Source organism: Rhinoraja longicauda, chromosome 3, assembly GCF_053455715.1.
Source record: "Rhinoraja longicauda isolate Sanriku21f chromosome 3, sRhiLon1.1, whole genome shotgun sequence".
NCBI classification, from domain to species: domain Eukaryota; kingdom Metazoa; phylum Chordata; class Chondrichthyes; order Rajiformes; family Arhynchobatidae; genus Rhinoraja; species Rhinoraja longicauda.
This window is the reverse complement of record NC_135955.1, coordinates 56,546,648-56,556,658: the sequence shown is the minus strand read 5'-3', so window position 1 is coordinate 56,556,658 and position 10,011 is coordinate 56,546,648.

The window sequence follows — 10,011 nt, the reverse complement described above, 5'->3', positions numbered from 1 at the left end:
TCACAACACAGAGTCAGCGCTGCAACCTCGCCATTAATGTGCAAGAAGGAACTGCGGGTGCTGGTTTTCACCGAAGATAGACACAAAACGCTGGATAGACACAACTCGGTGGGACAGGCAGCATCTGTGACGTTTCGGGTCGAGACCATTCTTCAGACTGAGAGTCAGGGGAGAGGGAATCTAGAGATATAGAAGGGGAAGATGTGAAAACACAGATCAAAGCAGACGCTGGCAAGGAAATGTGGTAGTGTGTAAGGAGGAACTGCAGATGCTGGTTTAAACCTCCCGCTGAGTTACTCCAGGTTTTTGTGTCTATAAGGAAATGTTTCTGTTTTCTACTCCACAACCGCCAACGGCTGGGCTATCTCGTGTAGAATGGTTCATTGTTAGCTGAGGAGAAGGTGACAATGAGGCACACAATCAGTACAATTAATCAGGACAGTGAAACTAGTTGGAGAACTAGGGTAGGGGATGAACGGAGAGAGAGGGAAAGCAATGGTTATTTGAAGTTAGAGCTGTCCAAGCAAAATATGAAATGCTGTTCCTCCAATTTAAGTTGGACTTCACACTAACAGGATAGAAAGGTTAATATGGGAGGGGAATTAAAGTGTTCATCGCTTTGGAGATTCACGATTAAAGGTAGACATCCCGTTTCCAGGGGATTAGATGCTACCGTTTCCCAAGGGCAGTGACAAGGCTGAAACTCCAGGTCAGCCTTGTAAATGCAAGATACAACCATTGGAAACGATTTAAAGGGCGTGCTAGGTTGGGTCATCTCAGCGTGTTCAAATCTCTGATCACGATTGAAATCTGGCCCCTTTCTCCTTAAAATGGATGCAAGTTAATTTGAGGGCTGATACTAAAATGTATAATCTTCTGTTCAGTTAATGACAAATAGGGATAATAAGAAGTCATTGACGAGAATTGTGCGTAGATGTAAGATTTTTTTCCCGTTCATTTGCTGATCCCTCAGAAGATTGTCAACAAATCCCTCAGAAGATTGTCAATAACATATAACATATAACAACTACAGCATGGAAACAGGCCTGTCCGGCCCTACCAGTCCACGCCGACCATTCTCCCTGACCTAGTCTCATCTACCTGCACTCAGACCATAACCCTCTAATCCCCTCCTATCCATATACCTATCCAATTTACTCTTAAATAATAAAATCGAGCCAGCCTCCACCACTTCCACCGGAAGCCCATTCCATACAGCCACCACCCTCTGAGTAAAGAAGTTCCCCCTCATGTTACCCCTAAACCTTTGTCCCTCAATTCTGAAGCTATGTCCCCTTGTTGGAATCTTCCCCACTCTCAAAGGGAAAAGCCTACCCACGTCAACTCTGTCCGTCCCTCTCAAAATTTTAAAAACCTCTATCAAGTCCCCCCTCAACCTTCTACGCTCCAAAGAATAAAGACCCAACCTCTTCAACCTCTCTCTGTAGCTTAAGTGCTGAAACCCAGGCAACATTCTAGTAAATCTCCTCTGTACCCTCTCCATTTTGTCGACATCCTTCCTATAATTTGGCGACCAGAACTGCACACCATACTCCAGATTCGGCCTCACCAATGCCCTGTACAATTTTAACATTACATCCCAACTTCTATACTCGATGCTCTGATTTATAAAGGCAAGCATACCAAACGCCTTCTTCACCACCCTAGCCACATGAAATTCCACCTTCAGGGAACAATGCAGTTATTCCCAGATCCCTCTGTTCCACTGCATTCCTCAATTCCCTACCATTTACCCTGTACGTCCTATTTTGATTTGTCCTACCAAAATGCAGCACCTCACACTTATCAGCATTAAACTCCATCTGCCATCTTTCAGCCCGCCCTTCCAAAAGGCCCAAGTCTCTCTGTAGACTTTGAAAATCTACCTCACTATCAACTACTCCACCTATCTTAGTATCATCTGCATATTTACTAATCCAATTTGCCACACCATCATCCAGATCATTAATGTAAATGACAAACAACAGTGGACCCAACACAGATCCTTGGGGTACTCCACTAGACACTGGCCTCCAACCTGACATACAATTGTCAACCGTTACCCTCTGGTATCTCCCATTCAGCCATTGTTGAATCCATCTTGCAACCTCACTATTAATACCCAACGATTTAACCTTCTTAATCAACCTTCCATGTGGAACCTTGTCAAATGCCTTACTGAAGTCCATATAGACAACATCCACAGCCTTGCCCTTATCAATTTCCCTGGTAACCTCTTCAAAAAATTCAAGAAGATTAGTCAAACATGACCTTCCAGGCACAAATCCATGTTGACTGTTTCTAATCAGGCCTTGATTATCCAAATAATTATATATATTGTCCCTAAGTATCTTTTCCATTAATTTTCCCACCACAGACGTCAAACTAATAGGTCTATAATTGCTAGGTTTACTTTTAGAACCTTTTTTAAACAAGGGCACAACATGCGCAATGCGCCAATCTTCCGGCACCATCCCCGTTTCTAATGACGTTTGAAATATTTCCGTCATAGCCCCTGCTATTTCTGCACTAACTTCCCTCAATGTCCTAGGGAATATCCTATCAGGACCTGGAGACTTATCCACTTTTATATTTTTCAAAAGTGTCCGTACCTCCTCTTCTTTAATCCTCCTAATTTCCATCACTACTCTACTTGTTTCGCTTACCTCACATAATTCAATATCCTTCCCCTCGGTAAATACCGAAGAAAAGAAATTGTTTAATATCTCCCCCATTTCTTCCGGCTCAGCACATAGCTGACCACTCTGACTCTCTAATGGACCAATTTTTTCCCTCACTATCCTTTTGCTATTGACATATCTGTAGAACCCCTTGGGGTTTACTTTTACATTACTTGCCAAAGCAGCCTCATATCTTTTTTTCGCTTTTCTAATTTCCTTCTTAAGATTCCTTTTACATTCTTTATATTCCTCAAGAACCTCATTTACTCCCTGCCGCTTATATTTATTGTATATCTCCCTCTTTTTCCGAACCAAGTGTCCAATTTCCCTGGAAAACCACGGCTCTTTCAAATTATTATTCTTTCCTTTCCACCGAACAGGGACATAAAGACTCTGTACTCTCAAAATTTCACCTTTAAATATCCTCCATTTCTCTATTATATCCTTTTCATAAAACAAAAATTTCCATTTCACTCCTTTTAAATCCTTTCTCATCTCCTCAAAATTAGCCTTTCTCCAATCCAAAATCTCAACCCTTGGTCCAGATTTGACCTTCTCCATAATGATATTAAAACTAATGGCATTGTGATCACTAGACCCAAAGTGCTCCTCAACACATACCTCCGTCACCTGACCCATCTCATTTCCTAACAGGAGGTCCAACACTGCCCCTTCTCTAGTAGGCACCTCTACGTATTGCTGCAAAAAACTATCCTGCACACATTTTACAAACTCCAAACCATCCAGCCCTTTAACAGAATGCGATTCCCAGTCTATATACGGAAAATTGAAATCACCCACAATCACCACTCTGTGCTTACTACTAATATCTGCTATCTCCTTACATATTTGCTCTTCCAATTCTCATTCCCTATTTGGCGGTCTATAATACACCCCTATAAGTGTTGCTAAACCTTTCTCATTTCTGAGTTCCACCCAAACAGCCTCCCTAATCGAGCCTTCTAGTCTGTCCTGCCAAAGCACTGCTGTGATATCCTCCCTGACAAGCAATGCAACACCCCCACCTCTTGCCCCTCCGATTCTATCACATCTGAAACAATGAAATCCTGGAATATTTAATTGCCAATCGCAAACCCTCCTGCAACCATGTTTCACTGATCGCCACAACATCATACTTCCAGATGTCAATCCAGGCTCTAAGCTCATCCACCTTTCTTACAATGCTCCTAGCATTAAAATATACACATTTAAGGGACCCATCATTTCTTATTCTCAGTTTATTTCTTTTCCCTTCTTTCTCTCCTACATATTGGGTCTGAGTGTTTCCCTTTTCTGCCTCCTGCCTCACACACTGCCTGTTAGCTATCTGTGTTTGAGTCCCTCCCCCCAACCATACTAAAGACTTCAAAGGCCATCGGCATGTTTTGGAAACAGGTTTCACCTAAGATAAAGTGTAAATACAGTCTAACCATGGCACTGTACCTTATGAAAGACCATGTATGGGTCACTAGGATTAAATAAGTTTGAATATTAGGATTTTGGTTGGAGATTGGAGGAAGTGAGGCAGTACAGGACTAGCCACTAAAATGACACGGGAGTGATGGGCCTGAAGAATGATAGCCAAAGGTGCAGGAGTAGGCCATTCGGCCCTTCGAGCCAGCACCACCATTCAATGTGATCATGGCTGATCATTCTCAATCAGTACCCCGTTCCTGCCTTCTCCCCATACCCCCTGACTCCTCTATCCTCAAGAGTATCTATCTCTCTCTTGAAAACATTCAGAGAATTGGCCTCCACAGCCTTCTGAGGCAGAGAATTCCACAGATTTACAACGCTCTGACTGAAAAGGTTTTTCCTCATCTCTGTTCTAAATGGCCTACCCCTTATTCTTAAACTGTGGCCCCTGGTTCTGGACTGCCCCAACACTGGGAACATGTTTCCTGCCTCTAATGTGTCCAACCCCTTAATGATCTTATATGTTTCAATAAGATCCCCTCTCATCCTTGTATACAAGCCCAGTCGCTCCAGTCTTTCAACATACAACAGTCCCGCCATTCCGGGAATTAACCTAGTGAACCTACGTTGCATGCCCTCAATAGCAAGAATATCCTTCCTCAAATTTGGAGACCAAAGCTGCACACAGTACTCCAGGTGCGGTCTCACTAGGGCCCTGTACAACTGCAGAAGGACCTCTTTGCTCCTTTACTCAACTCCTCTTGTTATGAAGGCCAACATTCCATTGGCTTTCTTCACTGCCTGCTGTACCTGCATGCTTCCTTTCAGTGACTGATGCACCAGGACACCCAGATCTCGTTGTACATCCCCTTTTCCTAACTTGACACCATTCAGATAATAATCTGCCTTCCTATTCTTACCACCAAAGTGAATAACCTCACACTTATCCACATTAAACTGCATCTGCCATGCATTCGCCCACTCACACAACCTGTCCAAGTCACCCTGCAACCTCATAGCATCTTCCTCACAGTTCACACTGCCACCCAGCTTTGTGTCATCTGCAAATTTGCTAATGTTACTTTTAATCCCTTAATCCAAGTCATTAATGTAAATTGTAAATAGCTGCGGTCCCAGCACCGAGCCTTGCGGTACCCCACTAGTCACTTGCCTGCCATTCTGAAAGGGACCCATTTATCCCAACTCTTTGCTTTCTGTCTGCCAACCAATTTTCTATCCATGTCAGTACTCTACCCCCAATGCCATGTGCTCTAATTTTGCCCACTAATCTCCTATGTAGGACCTTGTTGGAGGCTTTCTGAAAGTCAAGGTACACTACATCCACCGGCTCTCCCCTGTCTATTTTCCTAGTTAAATCCTCAAAAAATTCCAGAAGATTAGTCAAGCATGATTTCCCCTTCGTAAATCCATGCTGACTCGGAACGATCCTGTTACTGCTATCCAAATGCTCTGCAATTTCGTCTTTTATAATTGACTCCAGCATCTTCCCCACCACTGATGTCAGACTAACTGGTCTATAATTTCCTGTTTTCCCTCTCCCTCCTTTCTTAAAAAGTGGGATAACATTACCTACCCTCCAATCCACAGGAACTGATCCTGAATCTACAGAACATTGGAAAATGATCACCAATGCGTCCATGATTTCTAGATCCACCTCCTTAAGTACCCTGGGATGCAGACCATCAGGCCCTGGGGATTTATCAGCCTTCAGTCCCATCAGTCTACCCAACACCATTTCCTGACTAATGTGAATTTCCTTCAGTTCCTCCGTCACCCTAGATCCTTTGCCCCCTAGTACTTCTAGGAGATTGGTTCTGTCTTCACTAAGAAAGACACAAAGTTCCTGTGCAACTCTTCTGCCATTTCCTCATTCCCCATAATAAATTCACCTGTTTCTGTCTTCAAGGGACCCACATTTGTCTTAACAAATCTTTTCCTCTTCACATACCTAAAGAAGCTTTTACTATCCTCCTTTATATTCTTGGTTAGCTTATCTTCGTACTTCATCTTTTCTCCCCGTATTGCCTTTTCAGTTACCTTCTGTTGTTCTTTAAAAGTTATGCAATCCTCTGGCTTCCCGCTCATCTTTGCTGTTATACATCTTCTCTTTTAGATAGTCACATTATTACCCCTGCAGCCTTCCAAACTATCACAAAGATGTGTCCTACATCATATAACATAGTGCCCACTCTGCTTAAGATAAGTCACAGAGGGATGTAGCATGGAAGCAAGGTCTTCTGCCCACCTTCCATGCTGACTATCAAGCATCTAATTTTACCTTCATCTTACTCTAACTCATTATCTCCTCCCTGCATTCCTCACCACCATCCCTCTTAGGTTTTATTGTTGTCCACATTCTAGGGGTAATAAACAGTGTTCAATTAACTCACCATCTTTCACATTTTTGAGATGTGGGATCAAACTGGAGCACCCAGAGGAAACCTATACAGTTGCAGGAAGAATGCGCAGACTTGCATAGACAGCTCCAGAGGACACCACCTCATATTCTGTTTACGTAGCCTACAACTCAATAGTATGAACACAAAACTTTCCAATTTCAGGAAACCCACACCCCTGTGTTCTTTTTCCACTCCCATCAGTCCACTTATGTCCTATCTCCCTTTATTCAACTTATTCCTCTCCCTCCCCCCCCACCTCGCCATTACCTAAGCTCATTACCTCCCCATCTGGTTCCATTAGCCCATCATCCACCTAACCACAGATCACCCCTCCTATCTTTGCCTCCCCATCTGCCCATCCACCCCCCCCTTCTAGTTCCACCTATCACTTACTAGTCTATCTCATCTCTTCATCTCACTTCTATCTTCTGGCTAACTTCCCTCTATACCTTCATCAATTTACACAGATCTCCACCATCTGGGCTATGCCCTCTTCTCACTGTTGCCATCGAACAGGAGAAACAGAAGCCTGAAGTCGCACTCCAACAGGCTCAGGAACAGCTACTTTCCTACAACCATCCATTTTTTTTAATGACCTGCACAACCCTAATCTTACCTCAGTAACAAAAAAGTCATCGACGAACTACGATTGCTACCAGTTAGTAGGCTGGTGTACATATTACTAACTCTGTTACCAACCTACCAACACTAAATTCTCCACACACATCATATTCAAATGTGAACTATTTCTCATAATTGTTATTGCAAGTGCAACAATATTTCCTAACAATTAATCTGCTGCTAAAAGCTACAGCTGTACCTTAGTTATCTCTACATCCCCTTCCACCTATATCCCTTCCTCAGGCTTTACATTCCATTCCAATTCTCTCCTATCTGACACTTTTGTCTTCTTTTCATCTCTACTCTTTGTCCACCCATCTGCCAACCAAACCTCCCTCACCTGTATTAACCTATCATTTGCCAGGCTTTGTCCCACCCCCACCTCTCTTCCAGTTTCCTCCCTCCTACCAAATCTGAAGAAAGATCCCTACCCTAAACGCCACCAATCCATTTGCCTCCAGACTTGCTGAGTTACTTCAGCAATTTGTGTTCTGAAATTATTTTAAATATGATCTATATAGTCAATATCACTATTTTCAAATCACTGCCTGATCTTTCCCTTCCCTATTTCTGTAATCACCTCCATAAGTACAACTATGATACATGAATTCCTCTAGTACTGAACATGAGCATCTAGAAATCTAATCACTCCAAACAAGATCAGATGTACCCTAAGCTGCCAAGTGTATAAATTCTGGAATTTCTATGCCTGTCACCTGCTTATGGCAAAGCATACGACGAAAATCTTTACCCAAGTTTTCAGTCACCCAATTGAATAACCTCTTACCAGTTAGAATGAATATATAGTTTTTTAATGCTCCTTTGAAGCACATTGTCAGAATAAAGTAGCTATTCACGGAGGACTTCTGACTGCTATTCTCTTCTCATGCCAGCATGCCCCTTTCCAGTTCTTGGCCCTGTCAAGATTGGGTTTGTACCAAGGCTGCAGAGAGGCCAGGCAAATTCAGAGTATTTAAACCCAAGTTGATGTAGCATCCTACTTTGTCAGAACTAAGGCTAACAATTCCGCAGTTATTAATAAGCAAAGCTATGGCAGATTAATTAGTTTTTAAATTTGGGTTCAGCCTCAGTGAAAAGTAATACAATATTGCCCAATAATAATATCCACCTATCAATTTCCAGACTTTTCCCGCACCAACCTTCTCCAGTTTTCTCTCTCCCCACCCCCACCTCCTCCACAACCACTTCATCAGCCTGAGGAAGGGTCCTGACCTGAAATGTCATCAGTCCATTGCCTTCACAGATGCTGCCTGATCTGCTGTGTTCCACCAGCCTTTTGTTTTTTTTTTGCTTGGGGAGATTTTAAAATGGGATGCAAGTTATGGATATGGAGATGTAACAAAGACCTTAGGAAAGGAAATGGGGGAAAAAATGGGTGAATTGGAGGTAGGTTTCTTCAAAAGTAGAAATGGTGAAACGACTGTACCTGAGGAATGAATTATCAATATTGATGGCAAGGGTGAAACCAAAAAGGGGAGTTAAGCAGAGGAGATAAAGCAAGGAGGAAATGTGTTTTATGTTAAATTGGAGTGGAAAATATGATGTGGTTGCAAAACAAAGAGATTGTGACGTGAGACATCGGAAATGGAGGGATGTTTGTGATAACTGCTCAGATTAAATTGAATTTAGGAACACGGAATTTGGTGATGAAGGGAATAATTGCTGGAAGGTTATCAACAGAAGAATGACATTGGAGAAAATGAGTTTCTTCAGGGTTGGTTTCCCTTAAAATGTTAAGATGTAACTTAATATTCAGTTCACTTTTATATAATTATACAATGTTTCTTTTGGCCAATGTGCTGAGTTTGCAATTGTTAATTTTTTAATTTATGGGAATTATTTAGGACAAACATAAATAACAAGGTGAGCATAGAATAAAGAACAGTACAGCACAGGAACAGCCCCTGTGGCCCACAAAGTCTGTGCCAAACACCAACTCTTATCTACCTTCACATAATCCATATCTTTCTATACACTTCATATCCATGTGCCTATTCAAAAGCAACTTAAATGTCTCTATTGTGTCTGCCTCCACCACCACCAGGTAGCACATTCCAGGCACTCACCATCCTCTGTGTAAAAAAACTTGCCCTGCACATCTTCTATATACTAAAACTCTTGTCTGTTTGTTTGTTTGTTTGTTCCTGAACTACAGACAAAACGTTACATGATCGCGCGACAATTTTAGGCCCACCTTACTCACCGTCGTCCCATTGATGCTAATGGAAGAAGTTTAATTGAAATCGGTGTTATATTTTTTAAGTTATTCACATTTTAAAGTTTAAATCTCCTAGGGAGGGAGGGAGGGGGTGGAAGGATAAGGGGGGTTGAGGGGGATGGAGTGGGGGAGTGGAAGGGGGAGGAGGAGGGGAAGGGAGAGAGGGGGAGGGGGAGGATGGAGGGGGGGAGGATGGAGGGAGGGAGGGGGGGGGAGAGGGTGCTGCAACACATGCAGGAGAGGTTTGGGCCCAACAGGTCCACTTGGTCTAGTTTCCTTTAAATTTTGCCCCTGTCACATTAAAGCGATACCCTTTAGTATTTGATAGTTCCATTCCCGGGAAAAAGATGAAGAGCCAAATTTTGCAATAGAGTGTTTTATAATTGCACTATGATTACACTCACTGAAAATAAATCTCAATGAAGAATTCATCGTATTCACCTATTTTCTATCTTTTTATTTAAGAGAGATTATCTTAGACATCTAACCATAAACAATCATTAATATTTTGAGCTTCCAGCAACTAATCTTTCCTTCAGATTAAATTCTGAAAAAAATAATGCTATATTACAATATTTTCTATACAAGTACAAAAGCTTTTATTGAAATAAAATTAACAAGTCAATCACAAAAT